Source organism: Coenobita brevimanus, chromosome 102, assembly GCF_032717465.1.
Source record: "Coenobita brevimanus isolate Jiangsu-jjx chromosome 102, ASM3271746v2, whole genome shotgun sequence".
NCBI classification, from domain to species: Eukaryota; Metazoa; Arthropoda; class Malacostraca; order Decapoda; family Coenobitidae; genus Coenobita; species Coenobita brevimanus.
In genome coordinates this window covers 1,793,880-1,818,047 of record NC_137055.1, presented here as the reverse complement: position 1 = coordinate 1,818,047, position 24,168 = coordinate 1,793,880, and the positions used below count along the sequence as shown (strand labels likewise).

The 24,168-nt window shown below is 43.4% G+C and overlaps 1 pseudogene; it reads right to left on the bottom strand.

Annotated features, from left to right (window-relative positions):
* Positions 1 to 5,843: 5,843 nt before the first annotated feature.
* The window catches only part of LOC145415339 (zinc finger BED domain-containing protein 5-like), an 83,377-nt pseudogene continuing 65,052 nt past the window's right edge, over positions 5,844 to 24,168 (bottom strand).

Below are 24,168 nucleotides of genomic sequence, written 5' to 3'. Positions count from 1 at the left end.
AAATAATTCTCTTCTTCCCAAACAAATGAACATGAAGAGAATTTCACATGTACGATGCACTTATCCAGCCTGGGACATCAACCACATCTATTATTCTTTTATTCACATCTACTGACTATTTTATTCGGTTCTGTTTTATTCATTCTATTTTACCATTTACTGACGATTTTATTGAGCTAGAGTTGGTGACGTCTACTCACAGTTGACCTGCACAAGGGCCAAGTTAGGCCTGTGGGTCCAGCTCCATTACATTAGCTTCATGTGTGGTGGTGGTCAAGTTAATTTCATCATTGGTAATTTGTGTTTTAGCCTAACGATCATGTCAGGTCCTGTTCACTCCAAACTTTATATTTCTCTCAAAATGCAAAACTGACTCTGAATCCACTATATACCTGGGTAATACATTCCATTTATTTGCAGTTGTATGCGCCAACGCAAGATCGTGCTAGAAGAGTGAGAGAAGAGTTCTGGACAAATGTCGAAGTGTGCATGGAAAAGTTTGGAAGGAATGAGAGAGTGTTTTTGATCGGTGATATGAATGGTAAAGTTGGGAATGTGAAGATGGATGGAATAGTTGGTGAGTGGGGTGTGCCTGCTGAGATAGATGAGAATGGGAGTGCGTTAGTGGACATTTGTGCTGGGAGGGGGTTGGTGATAGCCAATACCCTCTTCAGGCATAAAATGATCCACAGGTATACATGGCGAGTGATGAGAAGGGTGGGTGGTGAACTGAATGAAAGGAAGGCAATGATTGATTATGTGTGTGTGGATGAAAGGATGTGAAGATGTGTAATGGATGCAAGAGCTTATAGAGGTTGGGGGAGTGGACTTTCTTACCACTACTTGGTGGTGGCCAGAATTAGGATTCATGTAGGATGGAGGAATAGAAGAAGGGAAAGACGAGAGGAAGGAGTAGTTGCAAGGAGAGTGGAAAGGTTACAAGTGTATGAGAAAAAGGCAGAGGATAAGAGAGAAGTGGAGGAACGATTGGGCAAATATGAATTGGAGCAGATGGGAAACGTGGAAGGTGTGTGTAGGATATTTACAGAAGAAATATGTGCAGTATGTGATGTGGTGTGTGGAAGGAAGAGAAGACGGAGGGGGGTGCAAGGAACAGCGTGGTGGACTGAAGAGGTGAGACAGGCTGTGGCACAAAAGAAGAAAGCATACAATGAATGGATGAGAAATAGGGGCGTGGAAGAAGTTGAGAGGCGGAAGAGAGAGTTATATGTAGAAAGAAGAGAGAGGTGAAAAGATTAGTAAGAGAGAGTAAGAAGAGAGTGGATGAGGAATTTGGAAGGAATTTGAGTGTAAAGTGGAGGGACTGTAAGAAAATGTTCTAGAAAGAGGTGAAAAGAGTAAGACAGGGTGGAAGTGAAGTTAGCAAGGGAGTGAACGATAAAAATGGTAGATTACTATAGTCCTTTCACTGCAAGAAGTCCGTTCAGGGTGGGGCCCACGTGGTGAATCACCTCTAGCGATGCTGCCAAATCAACCGTAGTACATGCCTCTCTCTCTCTTATTTCCCATCTATGTGCTATTTGAAATTGTTTTTTATATTCTGTATATAGTAAAGGAAAATATATAGTACATTGAGTAACACATTTTACAATTATAACAACGATTTGAATTAATTCTATGACACGTGGCAGCGCTTTTTTCCCATGTTGCCATGCCGAGGTCGGCGAGGGACCCAGGGTCACTCCCTGTCTAGCCACCACCCAGGATGGAAGGTCCCACAACTCCCACCCACTCCCGCTCGAGAGACTTTTACCTCATAGGTGGTGTGGAAAAAAAGTTGAAAATAAATAAAAAATATATACATTATATATATATATATATATATATATATATATATATATATATACATATATACTGTATATATATATATATATATATATATATATATATATATATATATATATATATATTTAAATTTTTAGAAGTAACCAACGTTTTCTTTTATTATCTTTTTTATGGTTTCCAATGCAAAATACTGTGCTTTAATTAGTTTTGACCCTCATTTTTGGGGGAAAATCCCCCTTTTGGAACTTTGAGTAAGATTTCCAAAAGTGGGTTTATCCCCCAAAATCAAGATCAAGATTAATTAAAAATACACTATTTTGCATTAAACTAACCCAAACTAACCTAACCTAACCTAACCTACGCCTGATCTAGAGCCTGACATAGACCAAATGCACACGCCTGCACCAGCCAATATGGCGCAACATTCATCCGTTACTGAGCGACAGCCTAACCTAAGTCACTATATGACTATCCCTACAAAATTTGCTCCCCCAACTGAAACTAGGCTTAAAGGGTAAGTCTTAGTTAGAATAGTTCAGGGACGTAATATAATGAAAATTGGTAACGTTGGTTACTTCTAAAGTTATACCTATATATATATACATATATATATATAGAGAGAGAGAGAGAGAGAGAGGGAGAGAGAAACAGGTGGGATGGGGGTAGGTAGGGAGACAGAGTGATAATCCAATAATTGGTGGTCAAATTGGCAACGTCGCACTCGGGGAAATTCCAACTTCTGCCACACCCTGAACGGACTTCTTGCTGCGAAAGGAGTATAGTGGAGAAGGGAGAAAAAGTGAGCAGATGGAGAGAACACTTTAAGGAATTGTTGAACATAGAGGATGGAAGTAATGCGAGTATCAGTGGCTGGGGAATGGCTGGGAGAAGGAGGGAGGTGAGAAGACAGGAAGAAATCAGTAGGATAGAAATTGTGGAAGGAATGAAGAAAGTTAAATCGGGGAAAGCCCCAGGAATTGATGGAGTGTGTGGTGAAATGCTGAAGCATGGGGAAGAGATAGTAGTAGAATGGATGTGGAAGATGTACAGATTGGCCTGGGAGGAAGGTAGAGTCCCAGAGGATTGGAAGTCAGGTAGAATTATTCCCTTGTACAAAGGAAAAGGGGAAAAAGAAGTGTGTGGTAATCATAGGGGCATTTGTCTTCTTAGTATAATAGGAAAAGTGTGTGGTAGGATACTTATTGACAGAGTTAGAGAAAGAACAGAGAAATTAGTTGGAGAAGAACAGGGAGGCTTTAGGAAGGGAAGAGGTTGTATAGATCAGATATTCATTCTTAGATCTTTAGTGGAAAAGCTTCTAGAGAAGGGAAAGAAGTTGTATGCGGCTTTCATGGATTTGGAGAAAGCATATGACAGGATGGATAGACAAGGATTGTGGAAAGTGTTAAGACTATATGGAGTAGATGGGAAGTTGTTGAATGCTGTGAAGAGTATGTATGATGGTGCGAAGGCTGCAGTGCGTGTGGATGGTGAACTAAGTGAATTTTTCTCTTTGAAAGTTGGGTTAAAACAGGGATGTGTCATGTCTCCATGGTTGTTCAATCTGTATATGGATGGGGTAATAAAAGAGGTACAAGGTAGGGTAGTGGATGTTGGAGTGGCCCTGGTGAGAGAGGATAGTGTTTGGAAACTCCCTGTGCTGTTGTTTGCAGATGATACTGTGTTGTTGAGTGAAGACGAAGGGGAGCTGCAAGGCTTGGTAGATGAATTTGGGAGAGTGTGTAAGAAATGGAATCTAAAGGTGAATGTAGGGAAGAGTAAAGTGATGGTCCTTGAGAGAGGTGAAGTCAGTGAATGTACAGCGAGGTTGGATGGTGAGGAATTGGAAAATGTGAGTACGTTTAAGTACTTGGGTAGTGTGATGAGTAAGGATGGAGGTTTGGAGGGTGAAGTGCTTGAAAGGGTACAGCAGGGAAGAAAGGTTGCTGGTTCTTTGAAAGCAGTGATAAGAAACAGGGAAGTGAGCATGGAAGTGAAAAAGTTACTACATGACAGCATTGTGATATCAACTCTAACATATGGAAGTGAAGCTTGGACGTTGTTGGAAGGACACAAGTCAAGAGTGAGAGCAGTGGAAATGAGTTATTTAAGGGGAGCCTGTGGAGTCACATGGAAAGACAGGCTGACGAATGAGGATATAAAGGAGCGTTGTGGTGTGGATGTGGATGTGATAGGAAGTGTTATGAGGAACACACTGAGGTGGTTTGGCCATGTGGAGAGGATGGAGGGTGAAAGACTGACGAAGAGAGTGTATGTGAGTGAGAGGGAGGGGGAGGCCGAGGATGAGATGGAGGGATGGGGTAGAGAGGTATATGAGAGAGAGGGGTGTGAGTTGGGAGCAGGGCAGTGAAATGGCGGGGGACAGGACAACGTGGAGACGATTTGTTTGTGGCCACCCCAAACGGGATTGAGGCGTCTGGCAATAGATAGATAGATAGACAAATAAACAAATATAAAACTTATGGGCGAGCCGACTCGTACGTATGTACAAATAACCTTGAAATGTGGACGAACTGACTGGTAACCCTCTGCACACAGCTACCACTAGATCAGTGAATTTGCTTGCTGAAAACTAATACAGGTACTTATATCTGTGAGAAGTGCTGCATATCAAAATACTGTGATGCTGAATGGGTAAATGAAGGCCAGGAAACTCAACAGCAATCAACAGGAATGTCACTTTGAAACAAGTCATGACCTGCACCCACCCAAGAGATGCAGAAAGACCAACCAAACCCCTCATACCAAGCCCAGATAACATCTGCCAGTAATAACCACCCAGAGAATGTACTGGGAAACACACCAGAGGACACCAAACCATCACCTGGCACTCCCCCAGCTGGACTTTCCTGCCAGTACCGTACTGTAAGTAATGTCATTCAGTATACTGCCCACCAGCCACTGCAAGAAGCAGCCAGAGGGAAGTGCCTGTATGTTGCCTCTGCAGGAGGGTGATGTGCAGACATGGGATAATGGGCAGAGACTGCAAGTTTCAACATCCAGAACCATGCCATTGGCTGATGATGCATAGGGTTAAAAGTACACAAGAATGTCAACTGGGAAGGAACTGCTCCATGTTTCATCCCACTGTATGCAGAACCTCCATAAGGCACAGTGAATGTCCTGTGGAGAACCACACATATCTGCATATCAAGGGTACAGTGAGGAAGAGAGAAGTTTCAGCTGAACAAGTTAACCTCTCTGACACGGATATTTTCCCCCAGATGGACACCCACATGACCAAGATCCCTACAGCATCATCCCCAAGGTCAGGCAGCAGGGGCAATGAACCTTTTTTTAGAATTGGTGAGTGAACTGAAATCTGCAGTAAAGACGCTAACCATAGCCATAGAGTCACATGGAATGCTGTTTTCCAGCCATCTAAAGGAGTACTGAATGTGGTGGGCAGAACAAGCACCACTCGGCCAGAGATTCCCCTGGCTCAGTGCTCTGAGCTCACACTAGAGAATATTGTAAGGAGCAATATTCAGAGCCTCTTCCCAAAATCTAACAAAAGCGAAGTGCTGTTCATGAGAACCACCAGTAACCTTAGAAGAGGATCTCAGCAACAGTCCAAAACGTAGCATCATTCTTCACAGAGGATGCACCCTTACTAATCTGTCTCACTGACATCAAGTTCACCGAGGATGACATTAAAAATGCCATACAAGAACTGAGAATTAACTTGGCCATTAGACTAGATGGAGTGCCAGCCATTCTCCTGAAATGCAGCTAAGCCCTGAGACAACCATCTGGTAGCTATGGCGCAGCTTTATGGACACTGGAACAATCCCATCCCTACTCACACAAGCCACCATAACTCCATTTTATAAGGAAGGAAACAGGAATTTGGCCAAAAAGTATAGACCTGTTGCACTCGCATCTCACATTATTAAAGCCTTTAAGAAGTGTGTCAGTAACAAAATGCTCACCCACATAGAAGACAACAGCCTCTTCAAATAAAGTCAGGATGGCTTTTAACAAGGCAGATACTGCCCATCAAAACTACTGGCACACTATGCCTTGTTGAGGGAAAGAATGTGGATATCATATTCTTCAGCTTCACCAAGGCCTTTGATATGGTTAACCACAGCATCCTCCTGCACAAAATCAGGTTCCTCGGTGGCAGAGGTAGAATGGGGACATGGCTCCACAACCTTCTCACAACAAGAACTCAGCAAGTTGCTGTAGATGATCTCCTGGTCAGAAGAAACTGGCATAATTAGCAGATACATACGTGTATTTAGTCAGTCTGTGATGCAATCCATTGCCCTTGTTTGTTTTACTGCCAGTACCCATATCGTACAAAGTACAGATCACAAATAATCATCTGCTATGCCTTCACTGTAGTTCAGACCCCCACCTCACAAAACATTTCTTACTTAAGCACCTAACTGTCACACAGTCCTTCATTGTAACCCCAGCAAAAGGTCTCTGAGAATACATGGCTGAAGTGGCAGGTTTCCTGCAGTCCTCTGGCTTCATGTACAGATGAGTCAGTGGCCTCAGTGGCCGCAGCTACGACAATGGCCTGTAATATCGTTTCAGTTTTAAAAAATCATTACTTGATACAGGTATATGAACATGGATTTCCATTTTTTCACATTTCCAAATTTCTTGGTTGAAAGTTGATCCAGATATTGCTTTTGAGTACTGTATTTTACTGAGAATTGTGGTTTGGGGGGCTGTACCCATTTTTGTCAGAGTTGGGTAGATAAATTAAATACAGCAATATTCATCTGCACAAGAAGCAGCAATCCACCTCTGATGAAAACAGAGGAAAAAGGAAAGCCTAGGAAAGACCTGATTCTCATCAGTTTATAGAGAGATTTTTGTAATTTTCTCCAAATGTGGGTAACCATTCTCTCTGAATTTAGTGCTTATTTTAGGTAGCTGCCATTGACTGAAGTAACTTTTTTGCAGGTGACCTTGCTGCCATTGGATTCCAAGGACAGAGGAAGACATTGGCAGTGACAAGTGTGCCAACCGTCTTGTCCATCTAGCCTGCAACTTGAGCCATTTGTTCCATCAGCTTTTCCCATTTTTCCCTACTGGCTCAGGACATTGGTAAGTAGCTACAGCCGGCATAGGATCATCATAATTAGTGGGGAAAGAACACAGTGAAACATGGAAATGCTCTTTATGACAAATCTTTACTCAAATTTCATCAATTTCATAAATCATATTAGTTATTTTGTAGCTCTCCTTTTTAATAGCTAATTGTTGTTAGTTGTTGTTTTGATCTGCATATCTGGATGTGAATCAGATTGACAGCACGCTGAAGTTACTCTTACCAAATATGCAACAGCCCTTCTTTCAGGGGAATGAGGAGGTCAAGAAGTTTATATAACCAGGCAGCAGAACTACCCTGTTGTATTGGTGCCACCACATGAATGTGCTTGTCTTCAGTACCTTAATAGCTAATATTTATTGTAGATATTACTATCATTTTATGATAGCCTAAGCATGTACTAAATGAGCCACAGCAGTCTGTAGTGTAGACTGTTGCAGAACCACGATCCATCAGTGAAAGTTCAACCCATGGAATTGGCAGTTGCCCAAGATGCTTTGTATAAGTTTGCTTCTTTTCCCCGAAAATGTAGCCTTGCAGAACCTGAGTGGGAAGGTAAATTTCAGATTTACAGGTACAGCTGTACTGTATTTCTGGAAGGCTTAAGTTTTAGCATCTGACTCCAAGTTACAGGAGCTACAGTATTTTCAGATTACAGGAACCATTTCTACTGGAGTGAGTGTACTAGATGAGACCATGGTTAATGTTATGTTCTTTATATTATTCTACACACTGGACATGGACTGGACTGGATTCCCTGAAATTGGTGTGGTGGAAGTAGACCAGATTCTTGCAGTGTCAAATTACCATGGAAGTTAGACCATCTCCTAACTACCTAATAGTTATGTATGATATGGTGCCTGGTTTAGTTTAACATGGCTTAAAACCGACATCTCTCCATCTTGAATGCCTACAGTAGTTGTAACAGTGTATTAGCACGTGAAGAAGTGCTGTGGAATGGCTGTAGAGCTGTAGTATTGTTTTATGTTGTTGTGCTATGTGAACTCAGCAGCAAAAGAATGAAAATCTGGGGCAGGTTAAGGTAAAAAAAGAATAGTTGTTGTTATCAGGGTTTAAAAGGGAACCAGAGGCTATACATCACAAGCATAAGCATACAGGCAGGCATTTCACTGGGGAAGCAGAAGGAATTTGCTCTGAAAATTTTCAAAGCTGCCCTGATCTCCAAGTATATGATTAATACTAAATATGCACCATGCATGAATGTAGCTACAGAATGTTGTATTATAAAATATAATTAATGTGTAAGTAATTTTTATGTAAAAATCTTATGTGGTAGGTGGGGGCGCCCATCATCCACGCACGCAATGTAGAGGTGCCATATGATCTCTACACTGAGTGACAAGCCAAATGGTTTCCTGTACCCAGGAAACCATTTACTACACTGGGTGGTAACCATATAACCGGGGTTTCTGGCAGGGTTAAGTGTCCCCCAGACTCCCCTATCCAAAATCGCTTAATCATGGCATTCATTTCAGAGAGCCTCGGAGGGCCCAATACGTGCCCAGGGCCCCAGCCAAATGGGCAGACTTGCATGGCCATGTGGAATGTGAGAGGTGTGAATGAGGAGAGCAAGAGGGTGGAAGTGGTGAATGTGTTCAAGAGTGCGAGATATGCCGTGATGGAATTGTGTGAAACGAAGATGAAAGAGTGCATAGTGGAGGAGTGGGAGGGTGTGAAATGTGTAAGATCGGGAATGAATGGGCGAGGAAGATCCAAGGAAGGAGTTGCTTTGTTGATGAATGAGGTGTGGCAGAGTGGAATGAGAGACTACAAATGTGTCAGCTCAAGGTGTATGTATATCAAGTTCAAGTTTGAGAAGGTGAAAGTGGCAATGATTGTAGCATATGCACCGTGTGAGGACAGGAGTGAGAGAGAGAAAGACAGGTTTTGGGATGAACTGGGTGAAGTAGTGGGAGAAATGCCCAGGAGCTATAAAGTGATTGTGATGGGGGATATGAATGGAAGAGTAGGCACTGGTCCTGAGGATGATATAATGGGTTGTTATGGAGTACCAGGAGAAAATGATAATGGGAAAAGACTAAAGGATATGTGTCAGGAGAGGAGGTTGTTCATTTGTAATTCGTATTTCAAACACAGAGATGCACATAAATATACATGGTACAGAGGGAACGGGGATCGTGTTGAAAGAAGCCTGATTGATTACGTGCTCGTAGAGAGGTCGATGATGGGAATGGTTGCTGATACGAGGGCTGTGAGAGGACAATGTGGAGGTCTGTCAGATCATATGATTGTGGTATGCAAGATCAAGCTGAGAGGAGTGAGGTGGATCAGGAGAGAGAGGAGCAGTCAGGGAGAAAGACTGAAAGTTGAGAAGCTGAGGATTAAAGAAATGGCAGATAAATACAGGACCAAAGTAGAGGACGAGTTAGAATTACTGAATTGGAATGAAATGGATCTTGACAGACTGTGGAATGCATATAGGGATTTCTTAGTTAGGAATGCTAAAGCGGTGTGTGGTGTGGCAAGAGTGACAACAAAGAAGAAAGGTACGGCATGGTGGGATGAGACGGTAAAGAGAGCGGTGGAGGAAAGGAGGAAGAAGTGGCTAAAGTGGTTACAGGATAGGGGTTCAGTTGAAATAACTGAATATGGTGAGAGCAAGAAGCACGTAAAGAGACTAGTGAAGAGGAAAGAGAAGGCAGTAAATGAGGATCTAGGCAGAAAAATGAATGCGAACTATTCTGAAAATAGAAAGTTATTCTGGAAGGAGGTGCGGAAATGTAGAAGTGAAAGGGGAAACAAATGGAATGGAGTGAAGGATGCAGGTGGTAGATTATTAACCCATGGAGATGAAGTAAGGACCAGATGGAAAGAATATTTTGAAAGCCTGATGACTGGGAATAGAGAGAGCAGAGCAGCTGTAAACATGATTGGTTTTGGGGGTGTGCAGAGGAATGCAGTGCCAGGAGACGTGACACTATGGTCCTTTCACAGCAAGAAGTCCGTTCTGGGTGTGGCAAATGTTGGACTTTCCCCGAGTGCGACGTTGCCAATTTGACCACCAATTATCGGATTATCACTCTGTCTCCCTACCTACCCCCATCCCACCTGTTTCTCTCTCTCTCTCTCTCTCTCTCTCTGTATATATATATATATATATATATATATATATATATTTATTGTATATATTTATTTATTTATTTTCAACTTTTTTTCCACACCACCTATGAGGTAAAAGTCTAGGCGCGTTTTATTTTTAAGAGGTTTCCCCTGTAGGCCTAATCCTCTCTCTGACCCTGGGTCCCTCACCGACCTTGGCGTGGCAACATGGGAAAAAAGCTCTGCCACATGTCATAGAATTCATTCAAATCGTTGTTATAATTCTAAAAAGTGATACTCAATGTACTATATAGCTTCCTTTACTATATACAGAATATAAAAAACAATTTCAAATAGCACATAGATGGGAAATAAGAGAGAGAGAGGCATGTACTACGATTGATTTGGCAGCATCGCTAGAGGTGATTCACCAGGTGGGCCCCACCCTGAATGGACTTCTTGCGGTGAAAGGACCATAGCACAGGTGAAGAGTGCTGTGAAGTGGCTGAAAAATGGGAAAGCAGCTGAGGTTGATGAGGTGTATGCAGAGATGCTTAACCCGCGGCGTCCAGTCAACGTTCTTTAACATCCACACGTTTTGTCACTGCCAATCCCGTCAACGTACATAACGCGAATCAATTGCAAGGTCCCTAATTTGCACAATTTTCAATTTTCGCGAGTGATTTTTGGAGTCTCTGACCATCACTTAGTGATGGCCAAAGTAAAGATGCAAAGAAAGTGGTTGAGGAGGCAAAGGGGAAGACAGGAGGAAGCAGCTCCTGTGAGAAGAGTGGAGAAATTGCAAGATAGTGAGAAAATGACAGAGTATAAGAGCATAGTGGAAGAAAGATTGGGAAGGTATGAGCTAGAGCAGTTGGAAGGGGTAGAAGATGTGTGTAAGATATTCACGGAAGAGATAGGCGCAGCGTGTGAGGCGGTTTGTGGAGTGAGGAGGAGATGCAAGGGTGTGCAAGGGACAGCATGGTGGAATGATGAGGTGAAATGAGCTGTGGAACAAAAGAAGAAGGCATATGGTGAATGGTTGGCGAGTAGAGGTAGGGGAGAAGATGAGAGAGAGAAGAGAGAGGTATATGTGAGCAGGAGAAGGGAGGTTAAGAGACTGGTGAAGGAGAGTAAGAAGAAAGTGGATGAAGAGTTTGGGAGGAATCTGAGTGTGAAATGGAGGGAGAGTAAGAAATTGTTTTGGAAGGAGGTAAAGAAAGTAAGGCAGTGTGAAAGGGGAAATAATAGGGGAGTGAAAGATAGGAATAATAGATTGTTGGTGGAGAAGAGAGAGAAATTGAGGAGATGGAAGAAGCACTTTGAGGATTTGTTGAATGTAGAGAGTGACAGCAGGGTGAGTATAAGTGGTTGGGGAATGGCTGGGAGAAGAAGAGATGAGAGGAGGGAGGAAGAGATCAGTAGGTCGGAAGTAGTGGAAGCGATGAAGAAGATTAAGCTGGGAAAGGCCCCAGGAATTGATGGAGTGTGTGGTGAAATGCTTAGGTATGGGGGTGAGATTGTTGTGGAGTGGATATGGAAGTTGTGTAGATTGGCTTGGGAAGAGGGAAGGGTTCCAGAGGCCTGGAAATCAGGTATAATTGTTCCTCTGTACAAAGGAAAAGGGGAGAGAGAAGTATGTGGTAACCATAGGGTATTTGCCTTCTTAGTGTGACTGGTAAAATATATGGTAGAATACTCATTGATAGGGTTAGGCATATGACAGAGGAGCTAGTTGGAGAAGAACAAGGGGGATTTAGGAAGGGAAAAGGGTGTGTAGATCAGATATTTGTTCTAAGATGTTTAGTGGAGAAGTATCTAGAGAAGGGAAAGAAAGTGTATGCTGCCTTCATGGACTTGGAGAAAGCTTATGACAGAATAGATAGGCAAGGTATGTGGAAGGTATTAAGAATATATGGAGTGGAGGGGAAATTGTTGAGTGCTGTGAAGAGTATGTACGAGGGAGCTAGGGCTACAGTGCGAGTGGATGGTGAGCTGAGTGAGTTCTTTGATCTCAATGTGGGACTGAAACAGGGGTGTGTGATGTCTCCATGGCTGTTTAATATATATATGGATGGGGTTGTAAAGGAGGTGCAAGGTAGGGCAGTGGATGTGGGGCTGGCCCTAATGAATGAGGGTGAGATTTGGAAGCTCCCAGTGTTGCTGTTTGCTGATGATACAGTTTTGTTGAGTGAAGATGAATGGGAGTTGCAAGGTTTGGTGAATGAATTTGGGACAGTGTGTAGGAGGAGGAAGCTGAAAGTTAATGTAAACAAAAGTAAAGTTATGGTGTTTGAGAGGAATGAAGTCACAGAGTGTGCAGTGAGGTTGGATGGTGAGGATATGGAGAATGTGAGTGCATTCAAGTACTTGGGTAGTGTGATGAGTAAGGATGGAACTTTGGGGGATGAAGTACGTGAAAGGGCACAGCAGGGAAGGAAGGTTGTTGGTACACTGAAAGCAGTGATGAGAAATAGGGAGGTGAGTATGGAAGTTAAGAAATCACTGCATGATGGTATTGTGATCCCTACCCTGACGTATGGAAGCGAGGCGTGGACCTTGCAAGAGGGGAACAAGTCAAGAGTGAGAGCAGTGGAAATGAGTTACTTGAGAGGAGCATGTGGAATGACGTGGAGGGACAGGTTGACGAATGAAGAAGTGAAGGAACGTTGTGGGGTAGATGTGGATGTGGTTGAGAAGATTAGGAGAAATACACTGAGGTGGTTTGGACATGTGGAGAGAATGGAGAATGAAAGACTGACTAAGAGGGTGTATGTGGGTGAGGTGGGAGGAGGGGGAGGGAGAGGTAGACCAAGGATGAGGTGGAGGGATGGAGTTGAGAGGTATATGAGGGAGGGGGGGGTGAGTTGGGGGGAGGGTAGTCAAATGGTGGGTGACAGAGTGACTTGGAGGCGTTTTGTCTGTGGCCACCCTTTGCAGGATTAGGGCGTTGGGCTATAGATAGATAGACCATCCTCTACAAGATGCCAGGCAGGGACAATGCCTTACCCAGCATGACCTCCCCCCCCCCCTGCACGCCATTGTCTCAGCATTTCACCTGTTATCAGTGACCTGGCCAGTAAAGCCATGTCATGCCACGGTACGAAATTCAGGGCCAGAGTGATTCCCCAATCAATGACAATGTGGAGGACAAACTTTACATAGCATTAGAGGAAGAAACAGTCAGAAATGATGATCAGGTAATGTGGCAAAAAAAGGTTAGGTATGGTGATGAGTTAGTGAGTGAAACAATGCTTATAATGCCTTTATTACTGCTTGAAAACCAATATACGCTCATGCTACATATAAATTCATACCAAGTAAATAAATAAATACCGTTTATGAGTGGTGTGAAATAGTTACCCTCCCATAGAACTTGTTTTCTTTGGTGCCAGCCTGTTAGAAAACCCAGTAAGGTGAGGAGGTACTCCTACCTGTATCAAGTATTTTAAACCTCAGGTGAGCGATTTCTCTATGAATTTTCGATGTTTCTCACCAAAAGCGGAGGTTTGAGCCAAAAAAAAAAAAAAAAAAAATCCAAAAATGGTCTGGATTGGGGGGTGTCAGTGGTGGAAAAGTGGTCGGGATGGGGTGGGTTAAGTGTAATGGAGAGAATGGAATGAAGTGCTTAAGGCATGGATGAGTGAAACTGTGCCTGCAGAGTGGAAAAAGGTTGTAATTGTACCCCTGTACAAAAATAAAGGTGAGCAAAGTGAGTGCAGGAATTATCGTGTCATAAGCTTACTGAGTGTGTAGGGAAGGTATATGGAAGAATTATTATAGAGAAAGTAAGAGAGATATCAGAAGTCCTAGTGAGTGATGAACAGGGTGGCCTTAGGAGTGGCAGAGGATGTGTGGACCAAATATTTGCAGTGAGACAGATAGTAGAGAAGGCTTGTGAGAAGGATCATAAGGTGTTTATGGCATTCATGGATCTGGAAAAAGCATATGACAAAGTGGACAGAGTAGGATTGTGGAAAGTTTTGCACATGTGTGGTGTAGAGGGTAAGCTGCTAGGTGCCATCAAGAGTTTTTATGATGGTAGTGAAGCATGTGTAATTGTTAATGGGCATCTAAGTAATAGTTCATGATCAGTGTGGGCGTGCGACAAGGCTGTATGATGTCTCCATGGTTATTCAATACACTCAATCCTCGTAAACCGCGGCAATTTGGGTCTGGACCACTGCCGCGGATTACAAGTTCCGCGGTTTATAAATTATAACTCTTATGTGAAAAATTAATTAGGGTCTGGACTTTGGCCAACCACCCCCCAAAGCACCCTACCTACACCTATCTAGGCACCATCAAACACAAACATACAAATTTAGGAATATTCAGTGCATGTATTTAATAGAAATAAGCAAGGTTAAGGGATCTCACCTTAATCCTATGATGATATTGCTTAAGTGAATGAATTGGGGTGGTGTTGGGAAGAACTTAGAACCTCTCAGCATAAGGTGGGGGTGCTCCCTCAAGCTGTTCTCCCTTCTCCAGCTCCTCAGCCTCCCTCAGGAAGCCCTCAAAGTCTGCCTGGTTTTGTTTTGGTTTCTCCCTGGTTTTGTAGATCATCCTTATGGTAAACTCGTTCCTCCCATATTCTTTTGCCAGGCTTGCAAACTTCTCTCCCTTCTCAACACGACAAATGAGCTCCAAACGTTGACTGTACGATAACGGTGGCTGCTTCTTGATGCCACAGGGCGTAGAGTGCTGGAAGGAGGGGCCATGGAAGGTAGGAGGTGGGGGGAAAGTGCACAAAAAAAGGCAGGTAGCTCTCGTACCGCACGGTGATGCTGTGTACTGTGGGGGATGGCGGGCAGAACAACAACAACATGGCGGCATTAGTATGCACACTTGCCATCAGGGACAGATGGTGGTTGGTTGTTGGATCGCGGTTATCAAATTGAATGCCGCGGTTTACGATTCTCCTCGGAAAAGGCCCACTTCAGTGCCTAGATCCGCGATTTTCGTGACTTAACAGCGGTTTAAGGGTGCTGGCAGTCTGACAGCCACTTTGCTGCGGATTACGAATCCGTAGTTTATAAACACGCGGTGTACGAGGATTGAGTGTATATATATGGATGGAATGATGAGAGAAGTAAAAACACGAGTAATGGAGAGAGGGATGGCATTGGTAATGAATGGTGATGGATGGAATATCTCATATTTGTTGTATGCTGATGATGCAGTACTGCTTGCAAGTACCGGACAAGAACTTGGTAGGCTAGTGCAGAGTTTTGCTGATGTCTGTAAGCGTCGTTCCTTGAGAGTAAATGTAGAAAAGAGTAAAGTGATGGTTATTGAGAGAGAAGGTGACTCCCAGTGCAATGTAACAGTGAATGGAGAGAGACTGGAATTGGTGAGAGAGTTCAAATACCTGGGTACAATGACAGAAAAGAGAGGAAAATGTACAAAAGAAGTTGAAAGTAGAGTGACACAAGGAAGAAAAGTTGCTGGTGCAATGAAGGCCTTGATAAGAAACAGAGGCTTGAGTGTTGCAGTTGCACGAGGCTTATATGAAGGAGTGTTTGTGCCAACTTTAACAAATGGATGTGAGACTATGGTGTGGCATGAAAATGAAAAGTCAAGAGTAAGAGCAGTGGAGATGGGACTGCTGAGGAATGTATGTGGAGTTCAGAGGGTGGAATGAATACAAAATAATGTGATTCGCGAAAGATGCGGAGTGAGGAAGTCGGTGGACACCAGAATTGAAGAGAGTGTACTGAAATGGTATGGTCATGTGGAGAGACTGGATAACAAAAGAGTGGTGAAAAAAGTATATCTGAGCGAATTCGAAGGAGGGAGGAGGTGAGGTAGGCCAAGCAGAAGGTGGAGAGATATGGTGGATGAATGTGTGAGGAAGAGAGGTTTGGAAGTCAGTGAGGCTAGGGAACTGACACGAGATCGAGCTGGCTGGATGAATTTTGTGAGAAGTGCATGATCGGGGATTTTTTGGCACCCCTTTTTAACATGGCAGCATCTGGATTGACTCTGTCAGATATGATTATGTGAAGCTACAGAACGTGGTGAATGTTTTTGGCATATCCGATAGAGCCAGGATTCCGGGGGCTTGAATGATGAGTGAATGGAAGCGTGGCCCATTGGATTGGGCAAATTTGGGCTGTCTGGACATTGCTACTCCTCACCCTGCCCTGGGGTGGGAAAGGAGGCCCAGATGATGATGAAATATTATGTTCAGGTTTGTATTCACATGAGAACTGAAAATGGTTAATGAATATGTATCAGAACAACAAAAACAGTTTAATCAGTTTTCCTTCCCTCCATAGAGAGAATACCATCTTAATAGGCTAATGCAAGGATTCTGGTAGCTTCAACTGTATTTCTTTTAAAGATACCAGTACACCATCAGAAGTATATGACTTGAAAAATCAGCTTTTGCCCTGAAAATGACATTTTCCAAGTTCTGGGGGGGGGGGATATCACCCCCCCCAGACCCCCTACCTTGTATGCCTTCATCATGACAGCTGAAGAATGAGTATCCTGTGAAGGTACAAATAATCCTTTACTTTGTTTTCCAGAAATACATCACTGTCAGAAGAGAGATCATGCTTCTAAGCTGGTCAGTGTAGTGTACAACTGTTCTAGCAGAGGTAAGGCACACTGAGACTCATATTTTTGTTGGTTAGAACTCCATGCAACCTCTTTATTTTGCCGTTTATTTTGCATTTTATTGGTACACTTTCATTTCTCTTGTATTGTCTATCTGTCTATTTATTGCCAGACGCCTCAATCCCGTTCGGGGTGGCCACAAACAAATCGCCTCCACGTCGCCCTGTCCCTCGCCATTTCACTGCCATGCTTCCAACTCACACACCCCTCTCTCATATACCTCTCCACCCCATCCCTTCATCTCATCCTCGGCCTCCCCCTCCCTCTTCCCCCCTGCACCTCACTCACATACACTCTCTTTATCAGTCTTTCACCCTCCATCCTCTCCACATGGCCAAACCACCTCAGTGTATTCCTCCTAACGCTTCCTATCACATCCACATCCACACCACAACACTCCTTTATATCCTTATTTGTCAGCCTGTCTCTCCATGTGACTCCACAAGCTCCTCTTAAATAACTCATTTCCACTGCTCTCACTCTTGACTTGTGTCCTTCCAGCAACGTCCAAGCTTCACTTCCATATGTTAAAGTTGGTATCAATATACTGTCATGTAGTAACTTTTTCACTTCCATGCTCACTTCCCTGCTTCTTATCACTGCTTTCAAGGAACCATTAACCTTTCTTCCCTGCTGTACCCTTTCAAGCACTTCACCCTCCAAACCTCCATCCTTCCTCATCACACTACCCAAGTACTTAAATGTACTCACATTTTCCAATTCCTCACCATCCAACCTCGCTGTACATTCACTGACTTCACCTCTCTGAAAGACCATCACTTTACTCTTCCCTACATTCATCTTTAGATTCCGTTTCTTACACACTCTCCCAAAATCATCCACCAAGCCTTGCAGCTCTCCTTCGTCTTCACTCAACAACACAGTATCATCTGCAAACAACAGCACAGGGAGTTTCCAAACGCCACCCTCTCTCACCAGGGCCACTCCAACATCCACTACCCTACCTTGTACCTCTTTTATTAACCCATCCATGTAGAGATTGAACACCTTGGATACATGACACATCCCTGTTTCAACCCAACCTTCAAAGAGAAAAATTCACTCAGTTCACCATCCACTCGCACTGCAGCCTTCGCACCATCATACATACTCTTCACAGCATTCAGCATCTTCCCATCTACTCCATATATTCTTAATACTTTCCACAATCCTTGTCTATCCACCCTGTCATATGCTTTCTCCAAATCCATGAAAGCCGCATACAACTTCTTTCCCTTCTCTAGAAACTTTTTCACTAAAGATCTAAGAATGAATATCTGATCTACACAACCTCTTCCTTTTCCTAAAGCCTCCCTGTTCTTCTCCAACTAATTCCTCTGTTCTTTCTCTAACTCTGTCAATAAGTATCCTACCATACACTTTTCCTATTATACTAAGAAGACAGATGCCCCTATGGTTACCACACACTTCTTTTTCCCCTTTTCCTTTGTACAAGGGAATAATTCTACCTGACTTCCAATCCTCCGGGACTCTACCTTCCTCCAGGCCAATCTGCACATTTTCCACGTGCATTCTACTACTATCTCTCCCCCGTGCTTCAGCACTTCACCACACACTCCATCAATTCCTGGGGCTTTCCCCAATTTAACTTTCTTCATTGCTTCCACAACTTCTACCCTACTACTGATTTCTTCCTGTCTTCTCACCTCCCTCCTTCTCCCAGCCATTCCCCAGCCACTTATACTCGCATTACTTCCATCCTCTATGTTCAACAAATCCTTAAAGTGTTCTTTCCATCTGCTCACTTCTTCTCCCTTCTCCACTAGTAATCTACCATTTTTATCTTTCACTCCCCTGCTAACTTCACTTCCACCCTGTCTTACTCTTTTCACCTCTTTCCAGAACATTTTCTTACAGTCCCTCCACTTTACACTCGAATTCCTTCCAGATTCCCCATCCACTCTTTTCTTACTCTCTCTTACTAATCTTTTCACCTCTCTCTTTCTACATATAACTCTCTCTTCTGCCTCTCAACTTCTTCCACGCCCCTATTTCTCATCCATTCATTGTATGCTTTCTTCTTTTGTGCCACAGCCTGTCTCACCTCTTCATTCCACCACGCTATTCCTTGCACCCCCCTCCGTCTTCTCTTCATCCCACATACCACATCACATGCTGCACATATTTCTTCTGTGAATATCCTGCACACACCTTCCACATCCCCCATCTGCTCCAATTCATATTTGCCCAATCGTTCCTCCACTTCTATCTTATATTCTGCCTTTTTCTCATCCTGTTGTAACCTTTCCACTCTCCTTACAAATATTCCTTCTTCCCGTCCTTCCCTTCTTCTATTTCTCCATCTTATTTGGATCTTGATTCTGGCCACCACCAAGTAGTGGTCAGAAAGTCCACTCCCCCAACCTCTATAAACTCTTGCATCCATTACACATTTTCAGATCCTTTCATCCACACACACACAATCAATCATTGCCTTCCTTTCATTCAGTTCACCACCCACCCTTCTCATCACTCACCATGTATACCTGTGGATCATTTTGTGCCTGAAAAGGGTATTGGCTATCACCAACCCCCTCCCAGCGCAAATGTCCACTAATGCACTGCCATTCTCATCTATCTCAGCAGGCACACCCCACTCACCAACTATTCCATCCACCTTCACATTCCCTACTTTACCATTCATATCACTGATCAAAAACACTCTCATTCTTTCCAAACTTTTCCACGCACACTTCCACATTTTCCCAGAACTCTTCTCTCACTCTGCTTGCACGATCTTGCATTGGCACATACACCCACACAATCGCCCACATTTGTATTCCAACTTTCCATCTTACCCACACAATCCTTGACCCAACTGATCCATACTCTCTTATGCTCTTCTTCCATCTTTTACTCACAACTATACATACTCCTTCCTTTGCCCTCTCATTCTCACCTACTCCTGCACATATACCCCATCCAGACTCCCATTCTCTCACCGCTCCATTTAGTTTCAGTTATTCCGCATACATCAACTTTCTCACCCTCAAGCACCTGGACAATCTCTCTCTCTTTCACCTCATCATTCGCTCCCCTTACATTCCATGTTCCAATTACCATGTCCTTTGTCCGGTCCTTGGTCGTCATCTTTTGGTCAGTCCTTGTCCGAGGCTTATTGTTTGTCTTTTTAGTTAGTTGTTTTCCGGGGAGGGGCACTAACCTCCGCCAACCCTTTTAGTTGCCTTTTACGACAAGCAGGGGTACTGGGGGAGTATTCTTGGGGGAAAAAAAAAAAAAAAATACTCCCAGGGGTAACTTTATTATATCAAAATGTTTTGCTTAAATAATATTGAATAGGATACAGTACTGTTAATGTGTCATATCTAGAAGGAAACTGGTAAAGTGTAGGCATTACACTCTTTGGAATTTGACTCAGCCCAACATTGCGATCTCTCCATCATGAATGCCAATTTGTAATAAAACCCTTAGATTAATGCTAGAATATTTTGCTAATCACAGAGGAGTGCCATAGAAAGGATTAATGACTGTAGCACTGCCTTTTTCTGCTATTGAACTACATCAGATAAATGACCTTGGGATGAAACTCTCAACCAGTTTTGGGTGAAAGACCCATGGTAAGCCTCCCAGTTCCATGAAAATATGGCCCCAGCTCCCAGTGACCACTCATTGTTGCTCAGCTTGGCACACTCTTGGCTGTGCCCTTGTGTAGGTAAATTTGCATATATTTGTGATACCTTTATTCAACATAGCAGATAAAGCTGTACTTTGTTCTCTGGCCATGTACTGCCATTATTGCTTCATTATAGGTAACTTGACCCTTTTTTTTTCTGAGGGATGGGATAAGGTAGGGTATGGAGAGCAAGGAAAACAATAGAGGGAAAATCAGCTGCATGTCCAGTTAAATGGGTCACACACTCTATAGCGAGTTGAGGAGAGTGGTGGCTGAACAGGGAGCTGTAGACAGAGGCGTTAATGAACAGTACAGAGCCCTCAAGAACAATTTCTTGAGAGTTACTGATGTAACATGCGGCTGGACAAGAGGACCACCAAGACATAAAGTAACTTGGTGGTGGGATGAGGGTGTAGAAGCTGCAATTAAGGAGAAACGAAGGCTTTTCCGGGAATGGAAGAAGGGTGGTAGCAAAGAGGAATATTTGGCCGCCAAGCAGAGGGCTAGAAGAGAGGTATACAGGGCAAAGTCTGAGTCACAGAGACAATTACTTGATAACCTAAATCATGGGGAAAGGAAAAATATATTTAGGGTGGCAGGTCAGGTGAAGAGGGATAATCGCGATATCATAGGTGAGCAGTGTGTGAAGAATGATACAGGAAGGGTAGTGGTGAACAGTGAGGATATTAAAGATGCATGGAGAGAGCATTATAACCGGTTGTTGAATGAGGAGTTTGACTGGGACAGGGAAGGTTTGGAGCCAGCAGATCCAGTGTCTGGCCCTTGGCCTTTGATTGATACTGCTACTGTGAGTGAGGCAATAGGCAGGATGAGGGTGGGGAAGGCAGCAGGTGTGTCTGGGTTGACTGCCGAAATGTTGAAGGCCTCAGGCGATATAGGGGTGAGTTGTCACTGACCTGATAAATAGGATTATTTATGAATGTGTTGTCCCAGATGATTGGCTGAAGAGTGCAATTGTAAATGTGTATAAAGGAAAGGGTGATGCCCTGGAAAGAGGAAATTATAGAGGTATAAAGCTTTTAGATCAGATAATGAAGGTAATGGAGAGAGTTTTAGAAGGTATGATTAGAGAAAGAGTGAATATTGATGAGATGCAGTTTGGGTTTATGCCAGGTAGGGGGACCACTGATGCCATATTCATTGTTCGACAGCTTCAGGAAAAATATATTGGTAGGAGAAGGGATCTTTATTTTGTTTTTGTTGATTTGGAAAAGGCCTTTGACAGAGTCCCTAGAGAGGTGGTGAAGTGGGCAATGAGAAAGCTTGGCTTGGAGGAGTGGCTGGTTAGGGTGGTTATGGCCATGTATGTAGGTGCTCACACCCAGGTGAGAGTGAATGGAGATTTGAGTGATGAGTTTTCTGTGAATGTTGGTGTGCATCAGGGGTCAGTCTTGAGTCCCATGTTGTTTATCATGGTACTTGAAGCCCTTTCATGTGACTTTAGAAACGGACTCCCGTGGGAGTTGTTGTATGCTGATGATTTGGTGTTGATTGCAGAGAATGAAAGGGAGGCGGAGGAAGGTTTAGGAAGTGAAGAGATGGTATGGGGCAAAAAGGTTTAAGGGTAAATGCAGATAAAACAAAAGTGATGATATCTAGGGTTGGTAGCGGTACTGTCAAAGACGAGGGAGAGTGGCCATGTGCAGTTTGCCACAAGGGCGTGGGAAGTAATTCCATTTTGTGCGGTGTGTGTGATAAATGGGTGCATAAGAGATGTAGTGGTATCAGAGGTAGACTGCGAGATAATGCTGATTTTATGTGTACGGCGTGCCGGGGTGAGCAGGTGGAGATTGTCAGACGTGAAAGGATTGAACTTGCTGGTGAATCTCTTGAGTGTGTGGAAGAGTTTTGTTATTTGGGAGACATGTTGTGTGCTGGAGGTGGGGTTGGAGCTAGCTCTGTGGCTAGGTTGAGAAGTGGTTGGAAGAAGTTCAGGGAGCTCTTGCCTCTCCTGACATTGAGAGGGCTCTCCCTACGTGCTAAGGGGTCTTTGTATGCAGCATGTGTTAGGAGTGTAATGTTGTATGGCAGTGAGACCTGGGCAGTGAAGGAGGAAGATATTCGCCAGCTCAGATGTACAGAAATGACAATGATTAGGTGGATGTGCAGTGCGTCCCTGCGTCCAAGGCCTGGAGGGGCTGGGTTTACAATGGAAGAGTTGAGAGGTAGGATGGGACTGGAGTGTATTGGTGTTGTGATGAGGAGAGGTAGATTGAGGTGGTTTGGACATGTGGAGAGGATGGGGGATTATAATTGGGTGAGGAAGGTGAGAAGTGTTAATATTGGGGGTGGGGTTATGAGGGGTAGACCGAGAAAGACATTGGATGAGGTCATTAAGTGTGACCTTAGGGTTAAGGGACTGAACAGGGAGGCTGCAATGGATCGTGCAGCGTGGAGAGCCGCCATTAGGTGACCAAGGCCGACACATGCAAGCATGTTGGAGCCTTTAAAAACGAAAACGAAAACACACTCATTTGCTAACCATTCAGGCCCTAGAATCTTGACTCCATCTTGCAAGCATTAGCACCAACTTATGCACATCACAGTACCTAATCAGCGCAAGTCAGTCTGGTGACTGTCACATTACCAACTAATAATGGGTGCCAGACCTCTGTCTGCTAGCTTAAACTTTTGATTTCATGACTTAAATCTCAATACCTCACATTCTCACCCTCTCATCTACTTTGTCTATCCAGCTTCTTGGCCTACCATGATCCAGACATACCTCCAGACTTGCAGATCCATTTCATTATGTACACTAATTCTCTCAACAAGCTTATATACTCTAAACATACACTCTTCACATCTGGTGTCCACAGATTTTTATTATTCCATATCTTCCACGAATCTTATTATTATTTGCTCTCTTGGCTCTCAGCATTCTCCACACATTCCTCAGTACTGTTATTCCATTTCCACTGCTTTTACTTTGGCTTTTCAATTTTATGCCACACCAAAGTCTGTTACCCATATATTAATGTGGGAAATGAAATTCCTTCATACAGCCCTCATGCAGCTGTCGCACTTAGATCAGTAATCTAGTTAGTAAAGTACTGTATATGTAAATATTTACAGATTCATAGTTTTCTGTGCTTCAGATGCTTACCAGTTTTCCTTGAGGTCAATTATCATTACCATCAGAAGTGTGAGTGCCCTTTAACTCCCTGCTGATGTCCTTTTTAGTTTATTCTTGCTGTTGGCAGACCATTTTATTGAACTTAAAGAAGGCATCTTGTACTTAAGAGGTTTGCGTAGGCCATATCCCCTGCAGTTCAGAAGTCTCTCCCAAGCTAAATTAAATTGTCAAGAGATAGAAAGACTAAAGAAAAAAAAGGGAAAGGGGACATCCCCATATTCTGTAGGTTAAGTAAAGCTGTAAAGAGAGAGGTTTGTTTACAGTAGTGTTGGGCTAGTTTAGCTGCTGTAATTAGTATTATACTTGCCATTTCCTTGAACTTAATGAATTGTAAATTAGTTAAAAATAGTTAACATAAATGAAACATCTCCAATTAAATTTATTAATTTCAGTTCTGTATCATTTAGTGTACAGTATGGTCCAAAAATGTTGCCTTTTTTTATTGACTCATTGTTTGCACACGTTTTCTCATTTCCATTCTATAAATCATTGTCATAGTCTGAAACTTACAGATATAATAATAATTAGTTGGTAATGCTCACCATCCACTCACTCGATGTAGTGCTACCTTGGGTGTCTGCTCTTTCCTCTCGCCCTTCCTTCCTCTTCTGTCTTTCTTTCCGTCATTCTTTCCACTTCCTTCTGCCAACGAGTGACTACACCCCTCTTCTGTCTTTCTTTCCTTCATTCTTTCCCCTTCCATCTGCCTGTGGATGACTCTGCACTGAGTGACAAGCCAAATGGTTTCAT